The sequence below is a fragment of the Sturnus vulgaris genome, chromosome 2 (assembly GCF_052056855.1).
Source record: "Sturnus vulgaris isolate bStuVul1 chromosome 2, bStuVul1.hap1, whole genome shotgun sequence".
Lineage (NCBI taxonomy): Eukaryota > Metazoa > Chordata > Aves > Passeriformes > Sturnidae > Sturnus > Sturnus vulgaris.
In genome coordinates this window covers 10,473,772-10,501,506 of record NC_142244.1, presented here as the reverse complement: position 1 = coordinate 10,501,506, position 27,735 = coordinate 10,473,772, and the positions used below count along the sequence as shown (strand labels likewise).

Genomic DNA, 27,735 nt, shown 5'->3' with positions numbered 1-27,735 from the left:
AAAGACTGTAGGATGCTGTGCCTGACACCCCTTAAAACCTGCTGCTCAGATTTGCCCAGTTCAGACTGCCTATTATTTTGTAATTATTGGCAAATATCCTTCTGAGATCTGAAAGTCAGACTGTTCTCTTGTCGTTTTCACATATCACCACTAAATAATAGTAGCAAATTTGAACAGGGTTTTAATTCATTGTTGTTTAGTTGACAGTTTCTATTAAATTCTAATGAAACCCTTAATTTGCACCATGGTGCAAAATGCACCTGGGTATATGGGTGGTTCAGTTGGTGATGTATCATGGCCAAAGTGTTTTATGGTTAATGGTAAAATGGTATGATAAAATGGTAATGGTAAAATGGATGAACTGAACTTGAGTCCCAGGTGCCCTACTAAAAAAACAAACAAACAAAAAAAAAGAAGTAAAAATTTGGTTTGATTTTTGCTCAAATCAGTAAGAAAACTACTAAAGTGTTCTAAATTGAATCTCAAGTTTCAGTTTCTACATAACTGTTAATTAAAGACATTTGGCTAAGTTTTCTGAGTCTGGAAAAATTAATTTAGTTCTAAATCATCTCAAAGATATATCTCAAAGACATTTATGGAAGAATTCTCTCTTGCATCATTCTTTTGGCTGAGGGGTAATGACACACAGAGTTTGTTTGTGGTCTTTGGAGGTTAGTGTGATCCCTGTGGTCCAAGCCATGAGTCTTGTGGCAAGTAGCTGGAGTGATAAACAGCATTTCCACTTATTGGTGGCACCTGTTCAGCCATCTTTAGTTCATAGGGAAAAGAAAAGGGTGTCTGGATTCAAAACCAAGCACATGGCATTGCAGTCTGGAAGACCATTTGGGAGAGCTTACACCACGTTTCCTCTAGCTGCTGGCCCTTGAAAACCTCCAAAACTGGAAAAGGGGTGAACTAAGCCATGAACTGACTTTCTGAGGCCATAGCAAATTTCTCTTCTGGCGGACAGCTCCCACCAGTTGGCCAGAGCAGGGCTGACTGCACCTGCCCTGGCTCAGCAGATGGAGCAGGGTCACTTCCATTCCCTGATGTTTTACCCAGCACCTCCTCCCAGCCCCTTGCTCCTGCTGGGCTGTAGTGGCTGTATTTTCTCCCCATCCTCTAGGTCCCACCAGCATCACCACCATCATCTGCAAGAGGCTGTCCCGAGTGTTTTCCTCCTCCCAGTCATACCTTCCTGCCCAGAAACCTGGGTTCCAGCCTCCAGGATGTGCCAGGAGCAAGGCAGGGTGTGACCTGTACTTCCAGGCTGCCACATGCACTGTCCCAGTCCCAGCTGGATGACAGCCCCAGGACCTCACTTTGAGGGCTGCACCACCATTATAAACATCTCCCTCTACGTCAAAGGCTCCTTTCTCACACTTCCTTTCTTTGGTAATGAACCTTCAATTTCCTCCAGGTAAATAAAGTGAAACTGGAAAAAACTGTAAAGCAAAACACGAAAGTAGCCAAGCTGGAGAGTTGTAACCAACCCATTGTGTCCCTGTGAATGGGTTCTCCTGTCCTCACAGTGCAGTTTTTAGCGTTTTGTCTTCTAGTTTGTTTGCCTTTTCTTCCCAGATTTTAGCTGTAAGATCTATAGCATGCTACCTCCACATTTGGAGCATTTGGAGACATGCTAATAGGTAGAGAAACTCCTCCCACAGCTTCATTTTTTATTAATGGATGGATCAGAGAAATTGCCACATTTTTAACATCACTTTTTGCAGTAGCAATTAACGTTCATGGTGTAGAAACAGTAAACTCATTTGTTGACAGCACAGAGCTCTGAGGTCAAGTCTTCTGTATGAGGTTTTCAGGTGCTGGGAGAGCATGTGTTTGTTGCTCAGTAGGTTACGTGGTATTTTCATTTGGAAGTGACATTTTACGTGACATTTTACTTTAGAACAATAGCTGGGCAAAATCGAAATTTCAGGTCTGTAGCAGAAGAGTAATGTCTATTACTTAGTCTATTTAGTAGCTTGCATCATTTATAAATTCTGCCTGATTGCATCTCTTTTCACAAAATCCCGTTTAAATGCGTTTTGAAGAGGGGAGGGTGCTGACTGGTTTCAAATGTGCTGGTTTGCAAACTTGCAGACCAGCTGTCCTACTCCGGTGAAGATAAGAGGGCTCAGATGAAGAGTTTTGTGCTGCTGGAAACACGAGCAGTTTTCTCAGGAGACTGCTTTGAGGGGGATTGCAGCAATATTGCAGCCCCTCTGTTACTGGTGGGTATTGCTGCATGCATGTATAATTTGTGTTAGATAAAATCAGGAGGTAATAAAGACAGGTAAAAAGAAAGGATGAGAGATCTGCTGTGTAGGGTTTTTTATTTCCTTTTCTTATTTTTCTTTGTGAGAAAAAAATGTCCAGGAGATGCCACATTAATTTGGGGAGAAATGAGTGCAGCTTTAAATCAGAAAACTTATGTTAAACCAAGTGCTTTATTTTGGGAACCATTTCAGTATGTTATGAAGGAAAGTTGCAGACTAGGCATGTTTACTAGACCTTTAATTGCTACATTTAGGAGAAAGGCGCTTTTTTTTTTTTTTTTTCTTCTACCCTCCCCCCCTCCCCTTTTTAACGACAAGAAGCCAGAGTTTGCCGTGCAAATGAAGCAGGCTTTGCAAGAATCAGATTCACTTTGGACGACTCTTCACATTCCTCGTCATCATTACATTAGGCAGCACAATTCCATCTCTGGTTGTTGGGCAGAAAAAGTGGGCAGCCTGCCAGGTAGACGTTTCCATGGCTCCCAACCCCCAAAGGTGATGCGTTTTTCAGCTAATTCAATGAAGAGTGGGCTGAACTTTGGGTATAAACTAGACAATAGCTGCCTTCGCAGTATCAGCAGAATGGTTTATGGGAATGCACTCCACATTTGGCAGAGCATCATGTGACCTTACGGCTGAGATTTTGTGATGGTGCCAACGGAGACTTGGAAAGCGGTGCCCGTTCTGACTTTTTTCCTCTTTTCTTACATGGCTCAGAAAATGGTGGATCTTAATACTTGACTTTAGCCAGACTCAGCAAGCGATTGAGCTTTGAAGCACAACTTTGCCTTTATTCTGGCTTTTTTGGCACACCACCAGGAGGCTGTCCCTTTCACGCCTGATAAATTCTGCTTCTTATCTCCAGATAGAAAAAAAGAAAGAAAGAAAATATAAGCAGAATAATTATACTTCATAACTGCATTTTAGAACTACACGTTTTATTTTTTTGTTGGTGACGTGTAGTTTAGAACAGCACTCCTGAGCGTCTGAAGGATAAAAGTTGTTATTTTATTTTTTTTTTATTTTTCTGGGTTGTGTGTTGGTTTTTTATTTTTTTTTTCCTTCCTCCTGTTTAATGAACAGGCGTTTGAACTGGGCAAACGGGGCGACAGCATTGAACATGAGATCATTGCAGCCCAGTGTAGCAAACTGGCACCCTGCCTTTTCACCCCTTTGCTCCAGCACATTTGTGCAATCCCCATTTATAAAACCGGCTCAGGGGCGAGGTGAATTTTCTGGTCTCTCCCCACCGCTTGTCCTGGGCAGGCAGTTGCGGCAAGGATTGGTGCAGCTTTTGCGCAGTGCTTTGTGCCTGGAATTCCGAGAAGAGCGGGAGACAGAGAAGACAGGCATCCTGGTCTTCTTCCGAGAAAGAACAGGAGCCCTAAGAAGAAGAAACAAATCTGAGTTTGTCCTACATACAAGAGTACAGAAAAAAAAAAAAGTGACTCTCCTGCTTCCAAAAAAAAAAAAAAAAACCTGGCATGTTTCACTACAGAGGCATCAGGACGTGTTAGAGCTTCTTAAAGCAGTGTAACAAAATGAGCATAGGAGATTATTTCTTTAAGTTAAAAAAAAAAAAAAGAAAAAAGAAAAATGGAATTTATTTTTTGTTTGTTTGCTTGGTTTTTTCACAATTGCTCACATAGCAGTATTTGGCACTGGGTGAACACGTACCTTTCATATCAGGTATAACTTCTGTTTCTTTTCTTCCTCTTTTTCTTTTTTTTTAAGCCGTTTTAAACATGTTGTTTTGCAACTGAGTTCTTGTGTATTAATTTTAACATAGTCTTCTCTTCACACTTTTTAAAACTAACTTTTTGGGAGTGTTTTTTGATCTAATGCTGCTAAAAATAGAAAGTAAACAAAAAATCGAGGGTCTGTAGAAATAAGTGGTTAGGCACATTTTGTCTTAGCTAAGCACTGGAGTTATGCAAAGACCTTAATGTTACATTTATTCAGTCTAAGCTTTGGTTATCTCTAAGAAAGTTGTGGGTATTTAGATCTGGTTGCTAAGGAAATTAAATTCTTTTTTTACAGTGTGACTCATGCTTTCAGTTTCTAAAGGGGAGAAGTGAAAAAAACCGCGTGTTAACCAGCAGGAAAGGATCTTTCTTGTAGCCTGTATATTAAAGTTGTTACTGAGTTAATTCATATATGAGTTTCTTACAGTTTGTATCTAAATCCGCCACAAAGAAATCAGTGTGATAAGCACTGGAATAAAAGGCACATTATTGGGACATTCATGAAGCACGCCTGGTTTGCAGCCAGTAGCAGTAACTATTTTAAGATATTTGGAAAAGCAGCACTTGTCCAGGAATAGCTGAAAACAGTATTTAAGATACCCATTCAGGATGTTTGTGATAAGTGCATGTACAGTTAAAGTAAGTTTTGAGCATATGACGCTTTAGTAGAGCCTTTTACTTAAGGCGTTTGTCTGTCTGTTGTAACATATTCCTAAGCAGTTAGAAGAGTGTGTAACTAAATTCATTCTGACTGGCAGATTTTGAAAAGCTTGGCTAAATCGGTGTTTTATGTAGTTTGGATTTTTGTCTTTTTAATATTTTCCTGGTATTTTTAATTTATATTAAAAATACAGATGTTCTCGGCTAGAAATGACTTTGAAATTACAGTGTCTCTTTCATTAGAAACTCTTACATTTGGTGGTTTTTTTCCAAGATGTTCATGATATGTGTATCTCTAATAAAAAGGCTTTATAAATATGACTTTATGAAATAGAACTGTTTTAACATGCTCTTCCTTTTTTATACATTACTGAGTAGGGTGTAATTTCTAAGATTATATGCTAATTTTTCTACTTTATATTTTTGTTGTTCTGCAATGAATTGTGGGAAATTGCTGAATGGAGACCTTATATATATGACACATACACCTCCATATACCCATTTTGGACCAGAAAGTGTTTCTTATATTTATGGTGATACTGCCCTCCCCAATAGTTTGTTGGAATAGTTTTGTTTGTCATTCATACCTAAGCCTATTGGGAAACCAAGGCTTGCAGTAGCTTAAAATAACTTTTCAAATTTCTCTATCTAGTCAGACAAATCACTACTCCCCCCCACCATAAGTTTTTGCAAATGTTTCTTAATTTAAGCCACTTAGTTTATGCCCGTATTTTTCTGAAGTTCCGTACCAAATTACCTCATTGTGTTCACGGCTTGATAAAAAGTACTCCCTTTTGTTAAGTTTACTCCTTCTCTTCTGAAATTCCTAATAGAAATTAAGTATTTGTAGGTTGAAAAAAAAGGCCAGAAAATAGTAAAAGAAAGAGTCTCTTTTCCAAATCGTGCATGTTCACAGCATGTCTTCCCACGAGGAGGGGCGTCAGCAGTGTCGGGTTTATATCTTAAAAGCATAATTACTAATTTTGTGTGTGTTTCATGTTCAGAAAACACTTCACATAAAATAGATAATAGAAAATCATTCTCTCACTGTTTTTTTTTAATTTTAATTTTATTTTAGTGAAAGAAAAATTGAATTGAAAAAGGAAAATGAAGAAGTTAATTATACCAGATTTCAGCGAAGGTAATACAGTGATCTTAAATACCTTTTTTCTTTGTTGTTTGGGTTTGGGGTTTTTTTTGGTTTTACAATAAAGCTATTGGCAAGAACCTGAAGCAGTTTAACTTTTAAAAAAATATTTCCTTACGACAGCCTACAAATGTAATTTCAGAGACGTGTATTAAACTTTTGCTCTCACTATTTGCTGTTGGGAATGTTGCAGTTTGTGTAGTTGTAACTGCATAAAGATGTAGCTTTATTCTGTATGTTTACATGAAGCTTAAGAATTAACTGAAAAATCAAAACATAATTTGTTCTTTGGTTATGCCTAGCAAATACATAAGATATATAATATAGATAAGACATATATTTACTAATATACTCGTATTATTAATATATTTGTAGTACATGTATCTACTTTTTACTATCTAACTGTAATGCAGTGACCAATTATGTTTCAAATGTGGAATGTATCTTCTAGTCACAAAAACAAAAAAGAAAGAAAATTGGATGAGAAATTTCATGGCAGTTATTACAATCATTCAGTAAGTTGTGTATGCAGTCTGCATACTTATTTCTGATATAGGATAACTATTCTAGTTTGAGGACTTGTCTCTACATATTCTCTTCAGCGTCAGCAGAAAGTAGCTACCTTCTGAATGCTGAAATGTTGCATAGAAAGTGAAAGAAGGTTAAAAGAGATTTTTCTAGAACAGAAATTAAAGTTATTTTAAAATGCAAGAGGGTATGAATATGCAAGATTTAATCCACTAAATTGAAAAAGAAAAGGGAAGAAAATACAATGGCAGAATTAGGACTATGGTGGGAACTAGTGGAAGGAAGGCATTAAAATTTTATTCAGAAACAGATTTCAGTTACCTGCTCACCAAAATCAAAAGACCTTTAAATAGCGCCTGGTTTTAAAATTATATCTGCATCTCATGACTGTATTTTACAAATTCCTTCACGTTTATATTGTTGCAAGTTATTCTGATGTGTCAGGTGTTGTGCTTAAAGGTGCAGTCTTTATTAATGCTTTGGTTAGAGTATGAATGTTATAAAACTGTGTCTGTGTGTCATGTTTTTGAATTACTGGGTTTTGTCCCAAAGGAGCTGTTTTCAGTCTGCTGTTTAGGGTACCCTACATTCAGTGTGGGATAGTTTTTATTGGATTGCTCGCCGGTCACAAGAAGGATGGATTTGTTGTAGGCGTTAACCTTGAAGTTTTGCAAGATTGCATTTCCATTTGCATTCTTATTACTAGGGAATTGCATTGATGGAAGGGTTAGTGAATAAAATACACAAACTAACTTCTTTGCTTTGATTAGTGGCTGTTGTTTAATCAACAAATTATTGTCAAGCAGTACTTTAGTTGCTGTGCAATGTGAAGAAATAGCTACGCACTTTTCACAATGTTGTATGGGAGAGGCAGTCCACTTGTTGCATCTCAGATTTGGTGGGGTGAATTTTATTTTGAATTGTAGTACATGACATGAGCTTGGGCACAAAGGAAAACCTGTACTGTTCACTTCTATGTCATGTCCAGTTAATGATTCCAGTCGAGCACACCATGGTCAGAAGTTGAGAGTTGAGGGCTCATCAGTAAGGCAAAGAGCACACAAAAGGACATTAATTCCTACTGAAGACAAAACAATCTCTTGCTGTTAATCTGTTAAAAAAAAAAAAAAATTCTTACATTTTCAATAGAAACCAGTCACAAATCTTTGGCTTGATGTTGCCTCCACCATTTATGCAGTTAAACTTGGAGGAGCCTTCTTTGCAATAGTTGGTAACGTTGTCATTCTTGAATACTCATTCTCACATCGCATGGTATGTTTGTTTGTTTAAAGTCTTCTGCACTCCCTGTAAGAGGAAAGCCCTAACCAGCCATGCCAATTGGCATAAACCCGTAGATCCGATCTTGTGTTGAAACGCACTGCACAAGCTCGCTTCTATGGGTCTGTGTCAGTGTGGTGATCTGGCAAAACTGCACGCAGCACCCACCGCGGTGGCGCTTGACAACAAGCCCAAATGAGTGTGCAAAACCATGTACTGATTTTGGAATTCTTCTCTTGTCCATTGCCTTCCTACTTGATTAAGGGATTTGTTCTTTTATAGGCTGCTTAAGGCATCTTTGGCTTAATATCTTATTAAAATTTAGAAAGAGGTGTGAGGAAATCGTAGAGTTTTCAATGAGAGAATGTAGGATATACAATTTCCTGGCCTTATTAAATATGCCATTCCACGGCATTACTCTCAAAAATAAAGAAGCTATTTATATTTTATTCTTATTGTAAAGACCAAATACTAATTTCTTTCAAGAAATGTTCTAGGCTTGCATCATCCCTATCAAATATGTATGTATATATATACGCACGCAACACACGTATATATCTTTATACATATGTAAACAGGATAGAAGAGTAGTTCTACCTCTGCAGTAGAAAAGTCAATCTAAGAATATGCCTTATTGTCTGAAAAGTGGGGAATAACTGCAGTTGAAAGCCTCCCCCCATGGGAAATACGTAGGCCAGTGGCTGCTGTCACATTTCAAAGAAAGGCTGAAGAAATGAAGAAGACTTTATGGTCACCGTCGGAAGCTGTGTGCATCCGGGTTGAGGTAGTAGGTTGTATGGTTTAGAGTTACACCCTGGGAGTTAACTGTACAACCTTCTAGCTTTCCTTGGAGCACACTTGAGCCATCGAGGAATTCATCACCACTTTAATCTGATCAGGGAAAGTATGCAAAAAGGTATTGTTTCATGGCTGTACATAATGATCACTCTGAGGCTTTATTGATGTTGAAATAGTCCTGATGACTTGATTATTTCATTTAAATCCTGTTATGAACAATGCTGACACATTGCCTTAATGGACTGTGACTATGTACTGCAGACACTTAAGGAAAGAATGATGATTATTTTAATTCCATTAACATGAAAGCTTTAAAAGTTATTTTGGTTTATATACTCAGGAAAATACCAAGTATTTAATGCTTTTTTCTTTCTTCAGGGAATAGCTTGTCCTATACATTTTATTTTTGTTGCTGACATTATATAGGTCTATATTTTTTTGAAAAGGAAAAGAACATTTTCTTTTGTCCTTAATATACTTTCCAGAAAATATTATGTGCTACTGCTTGTAAAGCAGTGGCGATGTCACAAGTTGATCCTGGTCTTCCCTGGATTTATGATATTATTTCTTTGTGCCTGAAGAACTCAGTGTTATGAGCACAGATCTAAATGACCTGCAGGTCCACCTGTGTTCCCACCTTCCTGTGACTCACTGACCCAGCCCAGCCCCACTCTGGGGTCTCAGCACCTGTGTCCTTACACAGCATGCCAGGCCAGGGTCAGACCTGACCCAAAATGCCCTTGTCTGGTTTTGCCCTTGATTCATCTTTCTAGCAGGACTTGGAGAAGTCACACTCCCTGTGCAAATGGTTTCCAAAACACTGGAAACTGCCTCCAGCGTCAGGTCTCAGCACTGGGTGCCTCCACCCATGTGGAATGGGTGCCATAGACAAAATTATCTCTCCTCATTCCTGGTGTTTTCTGTCTCTCTGCATGCCTTTTTTTTTTTTTTTTTCTTTTTTCTTTTTTTTTTTTTTTTTTTTTAATTTTATTTTAGGCAATACCAGAATGCGCCAAGGGGAAAAAAAAATCCCAATCTGGCTCTGGAGACAAAATTGAGTTTGTGGAAGTTTATGCCCCAAGTTGTGTGACTCCATTTCATTCTGGTTTGCAGTCTTTCTCATCCTGTCTGGAAAAACAAAGAAAAAAATGTCTCTTATTGTGTACATCCCATGAGCAGGTATCCTAACAAAAAGGCAAAAAGAGTGAGTGTTTCCACTCCTAGAAACAATTGTAAAGCAAGAGAGAAGAGAGCTATGCCTGTATATTCCCCATGATTTTTAAGTGAGTGGAACTGACCTCAAAGATGAGGCCTCCCCAGTGAGATGGATACACATTATTGCCAAAGTCAGAGCATCGGGACCAGACAGTGATGCTCTTTCCAAAATAGTGGGGAAAAAGTGATACTGTCTTTTTCCACATACTTTGCCATAAAAAGTGAAAAGGAGTATTATTTTCAAGAGTAAAGTGTCATTAAAGACAGCAATAGTGATAATTTTGCTGGAAAGTGATTTAAGTTTGTTTCTGTAAAGCAAAGGAGCAGACCAGCACCCCTGTGGTGTTGTTGTCGGGGCAGATCAGACTCCTATGGGATGAGAAGAGGGTGAAATGTGACTGTTCCACATGGGGCTGAGGGGTCTGTTTCTGGAGCTCCCATGTTACCAGCAAACAGTTGTTTTTGAAGGGTACTTTGAAGCCCTGAGTTTCTGACTTTATTTTATTGGAGGTGATCATAACAAGTTGCTTGATATTTACAATGTTTAGGTGTTTTATGTTTTGCATCAGCAAGGACAGTTAAGAATGTTTATTTTAAGGGGATTTGAAGGTTGATTGTATTTTGGTTGTGTTTTCTTTCGATGTCTGTCTATTAAAAAAATAATTTGCTCACAGGTCACTATGTTTGTCTCCTATCAGCTTAAGGTTTACCTGAACCCTTTTCTAGATAAAGAATAACAGGAGGAGATGAAAATAGGTTTAGTTTATCTTTTTAACAGCACTTTTTTCAGTGATTAGTGTTTGTGATAGGAAGTTGATAAAAAGGATCTGCTTGACAGGTGGATCCAGACTGAATTTTAAGCCTGTCTTAAAGTATATGGGACACAGAAGAGATGAGGTTGAGTGAATCAGAATTGTTCCAAGCCGATGGAAAATGCTTAAGGGAGCAGTGGTTAAATGGGAGGATAGAGGGGAGACCTCCATCAACCAGTGAAGCCTAACAGGGACCACTCACAATTTGAGTAAAAACTGCAATATCTTCTTTGGATTAAAAAAGACTCTGGTCACCAGTACATTTTCTTTTGTTATTTTAATTTTTTTTCTTTTGTAGTTTAAGTTCACTGGAAAGAAACATTGTGGTTGCTGGTTTCTGCCAATAGAGCAACAGGTGTTCAATCCTTTTATATTAATTCTTCAATTAGTTGCAAAATAAGGGGAATTGTTTATACTAAGCTGAACTGAATAGAAATGACTGATGCAGAAAATGTGGGAATGTTTCATCTGTCCTTCTAAGGCATGATAAATTTGTAATTCTATCAGGCCTAGTTGAAGGTTGCTATGCAAATTTTCATTGCGGCATCACCAGCTTTAATGAATATACATTTTGCGTATTTCTTTCTCTGTTCTTTAATTTAGGTTTTTTACCCTGTAATGTGCCATACATTGTTTTGGCAAGAGTTATCAGGTTACGAGCAAAATTGAATGAGACTGTGAGGTAATTTTGAAGCGGATTAAAGTAGAGAATGAAAAACAAAGGGGGGAAAAAAAAGCTCTATTAAGAACAGCTGGATGGAGTTAGGTCTTGTGTGATTTCATTTTAAAGTCATAAAAGATATTGTCTGTTTTAAGTGAAGTCTGACATATTTTACCTTTGCAGTGTGGTTGGAATATAAGTGTGCCTCCTGGGCTCAGCATCACACTGATGTGATGCTTCTGTAGGAAATAAATGCACTTTGTGATGTGGCTAAACGGGGATGGGTTCCAACCTAGGGCCCATCTGAGAGTGTTTGTTCCTGTAAGTAAGACAGAACATTGTCGTTCTTGTGCCTTTACCCTGCTTCTTGCATTTGGAAAAAACCTCCGTTAAGATACTCAGGGAAAATCTGGAGATCCAATGGATCTGCAACTCCCAGTTGTTCCTTTGGGACACATGTCCTCAGTGTTTCACAAGTTTGGTCCTAAAGAAAAGCTGCAGAGGCACTGACCCTTTTGCTTGCCACAATTTCCTTGGAAAAGATTAAGTCTGATCCATGGTGAGCCCTGGTTCCCAACAAAGGAATTACAGCGTGGCAAAAACCCACTGCAAGGCCAGGTTCTGCCTGACTTAAGTCACTTCAGAGAGCTGGGGAGAATTTGTATTTCCTTCTGCAGTCCACAGTGCCTTTGTCCAGAGATACATCCAAAGAAAACAGAGTTAGAGGTACATTTCTGATTTAACAACCGTGATTTGGAAGCACTGACACAACTTGGGTGTTTTGGGCGGAGACATTTTGAGACCTTTCCCTGTCCCAAAGCTGCCGTTAATCCAGTTTAACAGAAGAGGTAAAGTAAGTTATTACTAGTTTTGTGCTGCTGAAATAGCACAGGGTACTCAAAAATATATGAGCAAATTTCTGGGTTTTTTATTCTACTCAGCAAAAGAAAATGCTGAGTTTCACTTGGTCTCATCCTTTGTTTAACTTCCTTGTCTTCAAAACAGTTGAAGTTCTTTAGAGATTTTTGGCTAAAGAATGTGTTAAAATATTTAAAAACAATCCCAGAAAAGGTTTTCCTTGCAAAATCTGTCCCTTAAACATGACGAACAGCCTTTAATAATCTCCAAAACTTGCTTATTGAAACTCTTCAACAAGAGACCTGGAATAGGCTGCTTAACTGATAAAGTTGGACTAGAGGTGCACTTGAGATTTTTCAGATCTTTTGGATGTGGTTTTTATGACATTCATTTATCTATTGAGAGCAACTTCTGATATTTTTAATAAAACAAACATTAAATACATATGGCAGGCCCTGTTTAAATGTGGGTATTGTTTTTATAGCACAGTTAAATACAAATTTGAAAAGCTAATGCTTTTGTATTACACAGTACAGAAGAGTGAAATTGTTTCAGCTTTGGCCTTCACATAGTAAAAATATTTACATCAGTGTGATCTTTTTGGTAGAGTTAAATTCTGCATAAGGCTTCTGGATATTTCAGTTGCAATTCATTGTAAAATATATCATGTATATGAACATTTCAGACTAATTTAGTTTTTTTTTCTTTTCCTTCATCTCTTCTTTCATTTTTTTCTTACTGTTTCTACTTCTAGAAACAGTAAGAGCAAGACTCATATTGATGAAGTCTTTTCAAGAATGCTATCAAAATCTGAGTAAAAACTCAAAGATCAGGCCTCTTTTTTTGTTTTCTAGAATGAGATCCTCATGTTCTGGAATTCCTTTCTCCTTATCCCTTCTTTTACAAATATGATTGGCACAGTATTTGATCTTACAGCAAAACAGGCATGGATCACTTTGCTCTGTATGGGCTTTGTTGCACCTGCTTTTGCATGGAAAGATCTCCCCCATAAACACCTGTACTTGGAGGTTTTCTGGATAAGGTAGTTGTCTGGCTTGAGTAAGACTGGCACTGATATGCACCACCCATTGCACCAAGAGCCTCATTCAAAGGTCACAAATATAGAACAGAGACTAATAATTTTTCTAAGAGTCGCAACAGCCTTGTGTAAGGCTTCTCTGTTATGGTTGGGGAAAAAGGGAGTGGTGCACACTTTTATTTTCTTGCACGTGGTTAACATACATATATTATGCTTGTACTGTCTTTATCTGAATGTTATGAGTCACTTCAACTACACTTTATGTCCATGGTTGAGAGATTTATCTGGGTTAATCTGCAATTTATCTGGGAAATGCAAATCCCTTCCTTTTACTTTCGGTCTCCACACATTTTTCCACTGTTCTTTTCTTTGATTTTTCATTTACTGACAGCATGGTAATCCTGACAATGGATGTAGAACATTGCAGATACACTGGCAACAGGGGTGGATTGGGAGTGCCCTGATGGCTGGAGAGAAGAATGGGATTGATGTCGTGCTTATAAGGTTAGCAGAAACCAAAGTTTACTCAAAACATTCTCCATGAGTCCTTTCTGTCACAACTCTTCAGCTTGGGAAGGAGAATAAAGCTGTTTATTTCTATCACCTTTGTAGGTCTACCTTGAGACCATAGGGTTGAATTTGCTCAAACTCTGTGTGACTCTCATCTTTCAAAGCCTCTGGACAATAAAACCAGTGTAAGGCCCACTTTTCCCTGACAAAAACCCAGCCTTGTGGTTAGTACAATATCAAAACAGATTTGCATGTCTAAGAAAAGATGACTGTCAGTCACATGTATCTTTATGTATATTTGCTTCTGGGATTTTTGCTTGGCACTACACTGAAATGAACAAAAGAACACAATTCCAAAATTCTCCATCTCAGCCATTGCAATTAGTTTGCTGAGACAAATTTGTTCATTTCCCGTGTTAGGAAGAAACCATCAGATGGGAACTTGACCATGTCAACTTCACTATTGCTTGAAAGAACTTTGCTTTAGACTGTGGATAGCATTTGGAGCATGCTAAATCCATGTAAATGGCTGGTTTCCTGGAAAGTTACCCAAGGAAGATGTCCTTTCTGGACCAGGAAATAGATTCCATGGTAGCCTGTGATCAGGAGAGATGGAGGCATGGCTTGAAAGTGCCTCTGGTATTCAAGTGTTCTGGGCTGAGGACCATTGGCTGCTGTTCTATATCACAGCTTGTCCAGCAAATCTTGCACTTTCAGAGAGTATTTCCATCTCCACCTTTTCAAAAAGCCGAAGTGCTCTTAATTTGCACAACTGAAAGGGATTTATTCCATAAGTTTCTTGAACCCACAGATTTGCATGTGTCAGCTGAGCGTTTTATTGGGATGAGAATTTTTTAGGGGTCTAGCTTTTACTAGATAATATTTAGCATTATATTATGTTGAGCTAAGTTGTTTGAGAGCTGCTGCTGAGGCTGACGTCCCTGTGGGACTGGGGGACAGGGAGCAGTGGAGCACTGCAGCTGTTCAGCTCTATGCTAAGTAATGTTCTTTTGTCCAAAGGTTAACTTTTGATCCTTAGGCTAGATTTTTCCAACAGTATGTATTTTACCATATTCACTTCTAATTTCTTCAGCTCTACTGCCCAAATATATATTTCCATGTTGTGTATGGTAAGGAAGTAAGCTCAGACCACCTAAATCATGTATTGCTCTTATGTCTCATCACTGCCTGGATAGGAAGGCAGTGTCTGAAAATTCCCAGCTTCTGCTGTTTACAGCCCACACACACTTGGAGACGAGACTGCAGGCTCGAGTCCATCTGAGGTGCCACAGCTGGCAGTTTGGCTACTGCCCTAGGGAGGTTTATGCTTGAAAAAGTATTTTTGTCTTTAGGCAGCATTTATTCAGGATATGACTTGTGAAGTACGTGAATCCTGTGGTGCTAAAGGCATTTTTGTGAGTGATTATTATTAAATATTGCAAAGCCTATTGCTCTTCTTAAATGTTTATTTTCTGATACAGGAAGAATTTAGATGTCTTTTTATTATTATTTTGCTTTTGAATTATAGCTGTAACAGAATGACCAAAATGTAAATTTTAGTGATGAGTCAAAGAACCTAACTCATACTTAGTGCAACATTTTGAAGCAATCTTGCTTCATTTCCCAAAATATCTTAGGCATTTAGGAGCCAGAATCCTGTTGATTTACAACATCAGGGCAAGTTTTAAAAGAGAAACCTCAGGTGTAAGGGCATTTTTACAGCTTTTTGACCCAATGACAGGATGTTAAATATATAAAGTGTTTGGAGCTGCCTACTAGGTTGTGCTTCTGTATGTGAGACACTTAAACATGGAGTGCCAATACATTCTTAGCCGCTTTTATGAGATAATAACACCTTAATTTCTCTCCTCTGGCTGTTGTAAAGAAAGGCAATATAAACAATGCAGCGGGAGAAAACAGGCACAGCTTGCACACCTGATACTCCTATTGATGCTGCTGCCAGCCGGGCAGCAAAAAGGGGACATAGGACTCCTTTCCTCCCCTTGCCCTGCACTGTGGGAGGAGCTGTCTGCCGTGGGAGACAGTGCTGTCCCCAGCCTCCTGTTTTTAGGGCAATGCTGTCAGGGAATGCTGCCAGGCACTCTGTCCTTAGCACCAGCAGGCACCGTCCGGCCAGGAGCCCTTCAGCACTGTTGGGGCAGGGGTGGCTCTCACTGGAAGGGGCTGCAATCACCACCCCACCAAGGACAGGGACATGCCCAAAAGGAAGGAATTGAGTGTGGCATTGAGTCAGTTCAGGGGTTTTTCTTCTGGCTAAAAAAGTCCAAGTGTTGGTCTGTGGAAGTAAACACGCAGTGTGCCTAATGAATGTACTATTTATTAGCTGTGTGAGCTGCTGGAAATACCAAAGCGGATAAGGGCTGCGATTCAAGGCCACGGGGCCACACAGCTCCCTAAGCCAGGAGCCAAGGACGTGGGAATCCTCACCAAGGGAGCCCTCCTCACCCTGGGAGTCCGGAGCGATGTCAGGCTGTGCTCATCTCCAGGCAGGAGGAGGTTTGCCTCAAGGATCCTTCTCCTACGTGAGGAGCGGCTGTTCTTTGCTATTGTGTAATTTGATTTGGCTCTAATTTAATGACAGTTCTTAGCAGGCTACATGATTTGCAAGGCTGATTTCAATTTTTATTGATTGGGCCTTTAATTTACTTGGACTTGCACTCAGGAGCTTCATCGGAGATTTAATGGAAGTCTGCAAAACCAGCTTGGTAAGGAATTTCTTGATGGAACTTGAACTCTAATGATTCAATAACATGTCGCTCAGGTGCAGTGTGAAAATATTTTAAGAAAGAAAATTCTTAGTTAAACTTCACTTTTTAAATAGCAGATTGGCAAATCCATTATTTATTATCATTATTTTATCCTTTCTTTGGATTCTTGTGGATATTTTTCCCCCAGATTGTCACACTCAGTATCTGTTCAAAGGTAAATTAAATATTTCATTTTTAGAATTTTGCATCATGGGCTTTTAAAGGGGACATCTTGGAGATTATAATTGCAAAACTCTAACTGAAAATAAGTGAACTTGTAACTTCTGGAAATCTATTATTTTATTAATTAGTACGAAGTTTACCAAATGCAGAACAAATTCTGTAAAAGCTGCTACAGTCTCCTACTTACTTTCATGCTGCAGGTATTTTTCAAAGTAAAGATTGCAAAGCATAAAAAATCGATTATATGATTTTGAAATCTATCAGTAATTTTATAAAGACAAGCTTTATTTTTTTAATATTTATAAATTAGTATTCATAAATTTTAGAAATGAGTGCTCCAAACAGAGAGGAGCAAGGAAGATGTTCGTCAATGATAATTTTTGTTACCTTTTACGAAACCAAATCTTTGCACTTGAACTAATGAATGAAAACAGCAGCAAGAGACACAGAATGTATCTGTATGGGAGGAAGAAAGGAATAGGGAGAATGAATTATTATGTGATAAGAAGTGTAAGCGGATGTTAAGAGAAGGAAGGAAATTGAAGCTGCACATGGAATAAGAGAGAGGCTACAAGAACAGAACTGCAGTCACTGCTCATTGACACTTAGAGGGACTCTGAGCATGCAGGCATAAGAGTTCAGGAAGGTGTAAGAAAAAAAGGAACTCAAAAGATGTGGGGGAAGGACATGAGGATGCTGTAGCTTCACATCATTGTGCTTCATCCACATTGGTCCATCTTGGTAAATGTGGAATATTACAAGAAGGAAAGATTTACAAGCAGAGCTTCATATTTGTAAATAAACAGAAGATTCCCTCCTGGGAATATTTTGTATTTCCATTTGTATCTATTTTCTATCTATGAAATTACCTCAAAATTATCATCCACTACTGAGAATTTGGAACCAAAAATGTAAATCTACAGATAAACTGAAAATCCAGAGCAAAGGCACACAGCCATATCTCTGACTAATACTGACACAGGCAATATAGTAATGGCACTGGTTAGTTCAGTCTAAGACAACAAACACTAAGTATGATTATATTATGGCCATATTCTATCTGCACAGTGTTATCATAAGGGAGAATTAACTCATGTGTGTGCCCTTCCCTTGGCGTCTGCTCAGTGTATTTGCGTAAATGAGAAATGTAAAACTCCCAAAAGCCTGAATCAAAAAGAATAAGATAACCCCAGCTTTTATATGAGCTGTAATTAATTTGCAGCCTGTTACCACAAAACTTAATTTAGGGAAATTCCTAGTTAGAATCAAGAATGTTCAACATTTGTGTGAATAAGAACAATATGTGCAGTGGCGCTAGAAGCAGCAATATTTCTGATTCAAACCATGCACTGAAGACTTGTTGAGGTTCCAGAACTTCTTTCTCTTTAAAATTACAAGAGAATGAAGTTTGTTGACTGCTGATCGTTTACAGACACAGAATGATGGTCTATTAGTCCTTTTCAGAGTGTAATAGCAGTTCCATATGACAAAAATTAATGGGATATCTCATTAAATCCCTAAATGTCACTAAACTGGTCAAGTCCTTATAAGTTTCCATCTCCTTGAAGCAAATTTAGCTGCTTCCAGATTTTCTGTGTTCTGTGAAAACATCTGCAGAATATGGAATCTGTTAAAACAGGGGGTCTTCATTGGGAGACACCATGATCTTAACCTATTGAGCTATTGCTGTGAGGAAGATCAGCTTATTCAGCATCCAAAAAGAGCCTAAAGATTTGCATTAAACCTTGTTTTAAGGAGAATTTGTGCCCTTCTATTCTATATATGAGCACTAATTTCTCTATGCATAAAAGGAGGAAATGTGAATTTTTATGGTATGAGATAAAAAATATTATTAGGTATTTTAAAATTTGAGTTTTGTGTTACAAGGTTATTTGCTTGTTAAGTGAAATGGCTAAGCAGTAAAACAGGCTTTTGCTACAGTTATGAAGTGGTGATTTGTTCTTTGCCTTAATCTTGACGTAAGGTATCCTCAAAGCTTTGGTTTTAAAAAAAAAGTAGCATAGCTCAAAGTGAAGTGAATCATATTCATAGGCACTTTTGTGAGGGGAAAAAGACCCAAACAATATTGTCTGCTAAAAGACAATCCTAATTTACCAGGTAGTAATTTCTTATTGGAGAGAATTACAGTAATTTTACAATGTTTTTAACATTTCATTAGAGGATTCTACTGACTTGTCTGGTCATCATCAGTTGTTTCTCTTCTCTCTATTTGCTAGAACTACAATATAGCAGTCAGGCCTCAATTTACTGCTGCTTTCTGTCGGTGCATTTTATATACTGCATCTCCAACGCAGCTTCCCATATGTGATACTACATTTTTAAGACCTGATAGTAAATTTCTCGCTCAGTGAAGCCTTGAGTGAAGATTTATTTCAGAACTAGTGATCATGAAAACAGGATCCCTGCATAAAGAAAAGTGTTTACTAATGTAAGACTATAGTTCAATTAACATATATTAAATTAGGAAAAACTGAGAAAGTCAAATTCTCAAAATGTATTAAGTACATTGCTTTCATTTATGTAATTTTTCACTCACCACTTTTCTTTTAGAATGAGAGTAGATCCTCAATAATACCTTCAAATACCTTAAAACCCAGAAAACCTCACTATCAGAAGAAATAAATAAAATCCTTGCTGATGTCAAAATATTCAAATAAATTCAGTCCCAGTCATTTTATCAGTAGTATCCAATACCATAGCATGGTATTGGAAATACTGAAAATATAACTATCTTTGTAAAGTGCAGTAGCATTTGAATATATCCTTGTTCTAAAAATTGCTGTATGGCTTCAGAGCTACAGAGGACTTCAGAAGCTTTAAAGCTGCTTTAAACTTTAAATCTGTGGATTGAAGCAAATGTGTATAAATATATTTGACAAATACTTAGGAGTGTTCATTAATGAGAGCATGCACATTGAGTTCTAATTCTGTGGAAAGTAAGGAAGTGAGGACATTTCCTAACATATAGATGTGGGGGGTTTTATTGTTTTTTTTTTTTTTGATGGTTTGGGGCTTTTTGTTGTTGTTGTTTTGTGTTGTTTTGTTTTTTATTTGGTTTGGGGTTTTTTATTATCTTCCGCAACTCTGATCTTGAAGATTTGTTAATGAATCTAAAAAAGTTGTTGTTTTTTTTTTTTTTTTTTAGTGGTGGTAAGCAATCTAACCAAGAGGTTACAAGGATGCAAATTCATGTAATTTTACTAAATTTTCGTATCTTCATATTTTTTATGATTTAAAGCTACTTAGAAAAAACCACTATGTTTGTTCCAGGATGAAATTTTCATGAATATAATTTCACCAGTTCATTACTTTGTTCATATTAAAGTTTCTTCATTTATTCTTAAATAAGAACAAGGTAAATGATAAATAATTGAGAGAACATGGTGAATTCTTGTCTCTTCTTTAGCCTAAGAGCTTTTCTATAAACCTGGAGGTAGGAGTTCCCCCAGATATTAAGAAACAGTTGCTTGTAAACAGACAATAGTTGTGCGCTTCATGGAAATAGTTAAGTAAAGACTAAGTAAAGAGCATTATTGAGGAAAAAAATCAAAGTATAGAAAGTGTACAAATGAAGTCTTAACAATGTCAAGTTCTTTCAGGAACAAAACAATTGTTCAATTTGAAGTTAAATAAAAATTAAGTGGAAAAAAAAAGTATTTGCAAAAAATCCCCAACAAGCTGCCAAGAGAAATGGACCTTGTTGCTAGCAGTATGAGTAGTCAAGGGGAAAAGAGATATGAATAATTAATGATCATCTATTAGACAAAGAAAATTATCTCATGATACTCGACTCAGTAATCCTAAAAGTCCTTGTACTTATGTGTCTTAGCATCTTTGGAATAACATAGTCCAAGATGTGTAAATATTAGTGCTCATTTGAAACTGCACAAAACCAATTCAAAGTAATTCAACAGAAGAACATGAAGGAAAAGGGAATAAATATAAAATGGAAAGCATAATGTAAATTATCTTTATAATTGTTCACTGGATAATGTTTGCCAACTAGTTGTCTAAACTGTTGCCTTTTGCTAATCTATATATTTTGTGGGATAAAATTTATTATCTGAAGGTAAGCCAGCTTTATATACAGCACTTCAATGGCATCCACTTAAAAATATTATTTTAAGTATATGAAAAAAGTAAATCTATTTATTGCCAGGGCTACAAGCCACAACATTTTGAGAAATTCAACATATTCACAATTTTCAGCAGAATAAATATGATACACTTTTAAGTGATACATATCCATGAATGACATTGCAATTAGATTCATCGAGTGTTAGGGAATAGTTAGAAAAAAAGACTAATACACAATCTTTCAGAAGTCCCTCCTCTTCCATGATAGCCTCACTGAAGTCTTTAAAGGCATTTGTACTCGGGAAAGCATTCAGATTTGCTTTGAAAGCAAAGGTCCTTGCATCTTTCTCCATTCATATACCTCTATTTAATAGTTTTCCATGGACAGCTTCTAAAAACAGGATGTACCTAGGTGTGTGACATCCTTTTGTGACATGATACCCATGGCGAAAAGCAGGAGCTTGGGACAATTTAATAGTTTGTCTGAGTTTGTGCTAGATGTCATTGTCAGCGTTGGGATCAAGGGTTGAGCCTTCTGGTTTGCCAAAACGATGACTAGTCCAAAACACATATTTATGAAAGTCCTTTCTGGGCAGTACATTAAAGGCCTGGTGCCTGTGTTCTGAGTTAAACAGCACCATCTCACAGTTTGAAGGCTATGTATCATGTTGGAATGTGTTTTCTCTATCAGTGTGATGTTTTCACATTGTGTTTTATAATGTAGTAATTACACAGCTTGCCCCACAGTTCTTCTTGAAATTAATGCATCTCTTGTATTTAATAATAATACACATTTAATAAGACTATTTCATTGTCATAAATATTAAAAGCTACATAATATATGCACATATAAAGACTGCAGTAATGAAGGTGTTTAAAATAAACAACACCAATTGAAATTCAAGTGCTGAAGCTCAGTGGATGCTGAAAGTAAAAGTAGCTGTACAAATAAAACTAAAATTGCTTTTGTTGATCTTCATTGTCTAAGAGGAGAGGAATATGGCATATGAACAAGGAGGATGAGAACAAGTGATGAGAAGTTCAAACTTTTTTCTTTAAACAACCTACAGCATTGACTTTCCATTAAGAAACCTGAAGAAATGTCCTTGCCAACAGCATTTAACTTCATCTTTTCTGTATCCTCTGTACCCTGGCCCTTTTTCAATGGAAAGGACCACTAGACCTGCCAGGTATGTCCCTAAGAACTACAGGTCCATCTAGGGAAGAGCTCTGCTGTTCAGGGAAGCCAGGAAATGACCATTAGAGTGTTTTCCAAGCAAATCCTAAGGTTGCAGTGTGCCAGGCACTGCTGGACAAACCCCAGCAATCACTATTGGAGCTCAAGGGGAGCTGAGATTCCCTGCTCAGACCTGGGCAGGGAATAAAGGATAAAGGAAGTTCAAAATTGGATTAAATGCATTTTACTTCCACTTGCCACAAGGTGTGAACGTTATGTTCTGCACCTTAAGAATGAGAAGTTTAAAGTACTTATGTGAGCATTGTTTTCTTAATACTTTAAAGAATGTAGTAAAAAAAAACCAAAACAACCCTATGTAATCTCAAATTGCATTATTCAGATACAAATTTTAAGAATCCCACAACTGTAAGGGTAATGTTTGACACTTGAATGGGAAAGGGTTTAGCTGTAAAATTCTCAGTTCAAGACTATAAAAGTAGAACTTCAGCAAGGTTAAGATCAAAAAATGTCTAGGAGTGTGGATTTTTATTTTGATTTGAGTGACTTTGCTTGTTCTATTTGGATACTAATGTAATTAAGAGGTCTCATTCTCTCTGGCCTGTGAAAGTGGCAATACCTCTCCCTTCTTGCATTAAAGAAATTTACTTTTTGGAATAATGCGATAACGTATATAAACATTTCTAATTTATATATGGTCATGTTTTAGTTTCTGTATTGACAAATCGAAGAGTAAAAACTCTTCAGTTCTGAAGAATTTAATGTGACAAACTTTCAGAAAACTGTTACAGATTAATATAGTGAAGTATATTTCTGCACAATAGGAAGAAATAGAGACTTGGAATTAGACAGTCTCTATTTAGAGTAAGATGCTAAAATGCTAATATCATAGTTACAAGGTCTTTTTTTGGAAAATATATTAATTCCTCACTATTCTATTAGCTCTTTTATTTGCGCCTTTTCTTTTTTAAACCAATTATTAGAAAAGAAGGGAAAAATGAATCAGTCAGCATAATATTTGGACTTCAAAAGTTTTCTCCACAGGAGCAGCTGTTAAGGAAGCTAAGTAGTCACTGGGGGAGAGGAAAATCCTCCTCATGGGGTGAACATGGCTAGATGACAAAGTCTAGAGTAAAAATATATATTCGTCCTGCTCTGTGAATGAAAGAGTGGGCTGCTCCACTGCTTCATGTTATGATGTTTGTTATTTAATACGTAGAAATAATGGAAAGAAAGTTAGGCAATGAGATGGCAGCACCTGCAAATGTCACAATTAGCTGGGTTACTCAAATCCAAAACATACTATGTGGGGAACTTCAAAAGGGAGCCCTGAGACCTACAGCAGTGGATGACATGATGTAAAAAAAAATTCAACTGTATGAAAGCTAGCAGGCAATGAAAGAAGTAATTTGAACTATTTATGACCTCTCTCGGGTTCTAAATTAATTTAGAAATACCAGAAAAAAATCAAGTTATTGTGAACAACTCAATAAAACCTGTGATCTCAGTGTTTCCTCAGTCTTTCCCCTCCCCTTATAAATTCTCCAAATAAAAGAAACAAGAATCGGTGACAACATGATCCTGTCTGTGCAATAAACTACATTCAGTACAGCTGATAGCATATAATCCAGCACCATCTCTTATTCTGACTGCTGTGATAGAGAAGAAATAAGCAACAAGAAGAAGAAAACAATGTATTTCTTAATAAATATGTTGTGTCTCTCTAAAGTGGAAATAGTGACGATTTGGCAAAAGTGAGGAGATACAAATTTTACTTATGCAGAAATACCACATTTTTTTTCATTAAATAAGTAACTAAATACTAGTCAATGCATGAAGGTTCCAAACTTGTAGGTGTTTACATTTGGGAAGGCAATTTAGATGTGTAAAGTCAAACTGAGATAAAAGTGCTTTTAGTATCAACTATTACGGGGTTCTGAGCATCCCACAGAGACTCTTCTTCTTTCTCAGAAATCCAGAGATAGGAGGTGTCAGTGCAGGTCTTAATTGAGCCCTTCTGCCTTGCTGTTCCCTCTGTGGGGCAAGATTTACCCTGTCTTTGCCACTGTTGAAAGAGCTGAGGGATTTCTTTGGACAGTCCTTGTTCCTTGCTTACATTTTAGTTATTATAATGCACAGCTAAGGTTTACAGAGTTATCCCTGTAATTAGCCCAACTGCATCCTCTGCATTTGCTGGGCTACATACATTTGTCTCTCTCCAGTCCAAAGGTAATGTTAATAGTAAATCTCATATGCTATAAAAAAATTAACTACACGGTAGTACAAGAACCGTGCCAGTGTTACCATGGACAGCCACACACCCACAGCAGGGATCTTTACACAGTGTACCTCCAAGTAGAACACGTGGGAGGAGAGGAGGGAAAAAGTAAAATGAGCATCCTCTTCTTTTAATATTATGTACGGAACTGATTAAAATAGATTTCAAGGAGAAAAGTTCATGGTGCTGTTGCTCCAAAAATTATGCTTTTAAAAATATTTGGAAAAGAGAGGATTTGCAGAAATACATTGAAAGGTGCTCATCAAGGTGGTCATGATTCATTCCACTGGTGGAACTTCTGGTGCCAAAGATTTCACAGGGGCAGAGGCAGGAGGTGGGATGCTGCCCAGGGAAGTGGTTGAGTCACTATTCCTGGAGGGATTTACAAGATGTGGAGATGTGGCACTGAGGGACATGGTTGAGTGGTGGACTTGTCAGCGCTGCATTAACAGTTGGACCTGGTGGTCTTAAAGGTCTTTTACACCTAAATGATTCTCTGATGCTATGATTCTATCCTCTTTTACTAAATTGGTTTGAACTTTATATGAGTTGAGCATGCTGACATATACCAACTGTTCAGCATAAAGAAAAGGCACAGATTTTACCTATGGTTACAATGCTGTCTCATATTTTGCCAGGTTGTTCCATATTACAGTTGCAGCAAAGAATCTCAGAAAAACCTCAAACCAAAGAAATTAATTGAAGTCTTTTAATAGTTACCCTTAACTCTCTTTTCAAGGCAAATCCATGTACCACTCTACTCTTCTTTCTGGTAGTTTTGTCTTCTCTTATGTTATTTTATATACTTGAAAATTCCTCTAGATGACTAAATAATTTTTCAATATCAAATGGTTTCATCATTCTTTTGTCATTGAATAGGCCTCTTAATCTGTAATTACTTCCTGTTCTCTTCTACAGTTTGCAATATTTTCATATTCTCATAAAAACCTCAATTCTCAGGAAGGTCAGGTTGAAGAATTCTCACTGGGATGTTGCTGTTGTGATCTTCTTTCAGTCCCTATCAAGGCAGATGAAACCTTGAACTGCTGCCATGCTCTGAGGTGCCTCCTTGTCTATTGATTCTCACCACTCGTGTCACTCTTTGACTTCCTTATTATCGTATGAAAGCCGTAAGAACTAAAAATAAAAGTGATCCATTATTGCTTTCTCAGCCAGTGAAGGATTAGTCCCTCCTCACGTTTGGTGTAAGCTGGTTTTGTACGTGTTAGCCATTATCTTGAAGTAGTGTTTTGTTGTGAAAAATAATTCCTTCTTACACAAATGGAAATTCTTATTTCCATCTCAGTTCTACATAGGACTCTTTATGGAGAAACTCTGCACGTTTCTGTGGAGGTACTACACAAAAAATACTTGTAGGCTATTGTGGAAGTGCTTAAAATACTCACCTCTCTTGACAGTTCTTAAGACTATGTTGGCCTAATCGAAAACCTTTTTTTTTTTTTTTTTTTTTTTCTGAAATCCCTTCATATTCTCAAAGTGTTTCTGATAACAGGATGGCAAGAATGGAGGAGCTAATAAAAATTCATTTGACTGGTATATCTCATTTTAGGATCATTTTGGCTGTACTCCAGTAGCAATGGTAAATGAGAAAGTATTCTCCTACACGTTGTTTGCATGTAGGTTACATCAGTGGAGAAAATTCATATAGGAAAAATGTGTAGTGCAAGCTTGATGTTCAATGCCAATTTGGGTAAATTCTGACTGTAGTCCTGAAGCAGAGGGGTCAGATGATCTTAATAAATTACATGACTGAGTTTATATAGAAAAACCCTTTACTTATGATCCCTTTGCTTGAGATCCCTTTACCTGATTTATTTTAAGTGCAAAGGTGGTCTGTGAAAGAAATGTTATTGTTCCATCAAGTTTATTTTAACCCTTTGAGTAATAAGCTGAAATGTTACATAGATTCTGTGGATTTCACTCCCATACCTAACAACATTAAATTTGAAACTCCTATATTCATATTAGACAATGAGTCAAATTTTGTCTCTTAAGAGCAGAATACAACCTGGAGGAACTTAAGAGCGAGAGGAGTCCACAATCATGAGCACTAATATTCATAGCAAAAGTCCAAATGAATGAATAGGGAGTGTCATTTGACACTGTTTCATTTGGGTCAGGCTTTTTCCTTCAAATGGATGTTGGTTTCAAAGGAATGCAAGATAATATATTTTTCTTTTTCCAAAAATGATAAAAAAATATTAATACATTAGATTCATAATGAACAGAATATTTTTGGTGCGTCTTTACCCAAAAAAATCTTGGAATACAAGAGTATGAGTCCTAAGACAGTTTGAGAAGCAGTTTTTCCTGTGAATAAAGGGAAACTGTGTGCTGATGTAGTGTAATTTGTTGCACATTTATTGAGGTGTGAATGTCTCGTATTTAAAATTAAAAGCTGCTGCTATGAGTTCACTAGCTAAAGCAGTGACAGGAGTGAAGAAGAAAATTTTAAACAACTGAAATGTGTAAGAATTGATGGAGAGGTAGAAGTTATAAACCTGTCCTCATGTATTGTTTGCCTCATGCTTTCCGATGCTTCTCACTGAATAATGAAAATGCCTGTTGATTTATTTGCTGAATTCTAAGAATGAAGCAAGTGCAAAGGCAGGCTGAAAAAATACTGTGCTTCAATGTGCTTTTAAAGAAGTCTGATATCATCAAGGCTTAAGAGGGCCACTTTTCTATGAAAAAAAATCACGTGGCACTTCTCTTGCAGGTGGATTTAGGAGAGCAGCCTGCCACTTCTGCATTGCATTGAACCACTTCATAAATCTGAGGACTTAGACATTTGGCTAGATTACAGGTTTTATTTTCAGCCCAGGAAGGCTGCAGTTACCTAACTAAAATCCACAGAAAATTTTGGTAATTAATTTTTCAAGCAACTATGTTTGTGATGTCTGTACCCTGTCCAGAGGTATAATGTTTCTGTCTAATAAAGGAAGCATATAAGAAATCTGACTATAAGACTCAGTTGTTGGCTAAAGGCTTTATGAAGAACTTCTGTGCTTCAGAAATGTAACATATATTTACTTAGCATCCTGTGGTTTTTATTAGTGGAGTATCTCTCTTTAAACTTGTCAGTTGTGTATTTGATGACATGTAGGGCACAATAGATTTTAACCATGTTTATCAGACTTACCTAGAGACAGTATCTTCAGAGTGGCTTTCTGAACTTTCCAGATGTAGTTGAAATATGTGATCTTGTCATTACGAGTTTATTTATAACTTCTCTTTCTTTGCAAAACTCCCATGATGGTTTCCAAGAGATCTCTGGATAGAGAGAAAAAAAAAAGCCAAAGTAATTATGAAACATAATTTCTCTTGGTTGGTTGTTGTTGGGGTTTGTTGGCTTTGCTTCATCTGGGTAGCTACACTCAGCAGACTCCAGGGTCTGACTGTATGAAACAGTTCCCATTTTGGTAACAACAGATTCCTTGCACCAGAGAGCTGATGTTCAAAGACAGTGCAGTTACCACTGCTCATGCTGAACAGAGTGTGGAATTTGACCTTTATGAAAGAATTGCAAAGAGGCTTTGAAATCCCTGTAATGATATCCATGGAAAACAGAGAGGAGCTGGGAACAGGGAAGTTTTAGTGAGTTTTGGAGAGCAGCATGTTACCCCTCCCTGTCCTATGTACCCTCTGCCACCCTTCAGTTCCTG

The 27,735-nt window shown here is 37.3% G+C and overlaps 1 protein-coding gene and 1 long non-coding RNA gene across 31 annotated transcripts in view; one reads left to right on the top strand and one right to left on the bottom strand.

The window, feature by feature from the left end:
- LOC148224620 (uncharacterized) overlaps positions 1–27,735 on the top strand; it is a 319,037-nt gene that overhangs the window by 275,148 nt on the left and 16,154 nt on the right. For 29 of the 30 annotated variants that reach the window (XR_015800147.1, XR_015800092.1, XR_015800164.1 and 26 more), the window contains one exon: positions 5,760–5,822. The gene's annotated coding sequence lies outside the window, so the exon portion shown is untranslated. Of the gene's footprint in view, positions 1–3,652; positions 3,966–5,759; positions 5,823–27,735 lie in introns of those variants that run through there. The other variant, XR_015800153.1, reaches the window with a different exon arrangement.
- Positions 2,645–27,339, bottom strand: LOC148224621 (uncharacterized). The gene is made up of 2 exons (XR_015800172.1): positions 27,213–27,339; positions 2,645–3,660 (listed from the first exon to the last, which is right to left on the bottom strand). It is a non-coding gene; the product is annotated as an uncharacterized LOC148224621 (long non-coding RNA).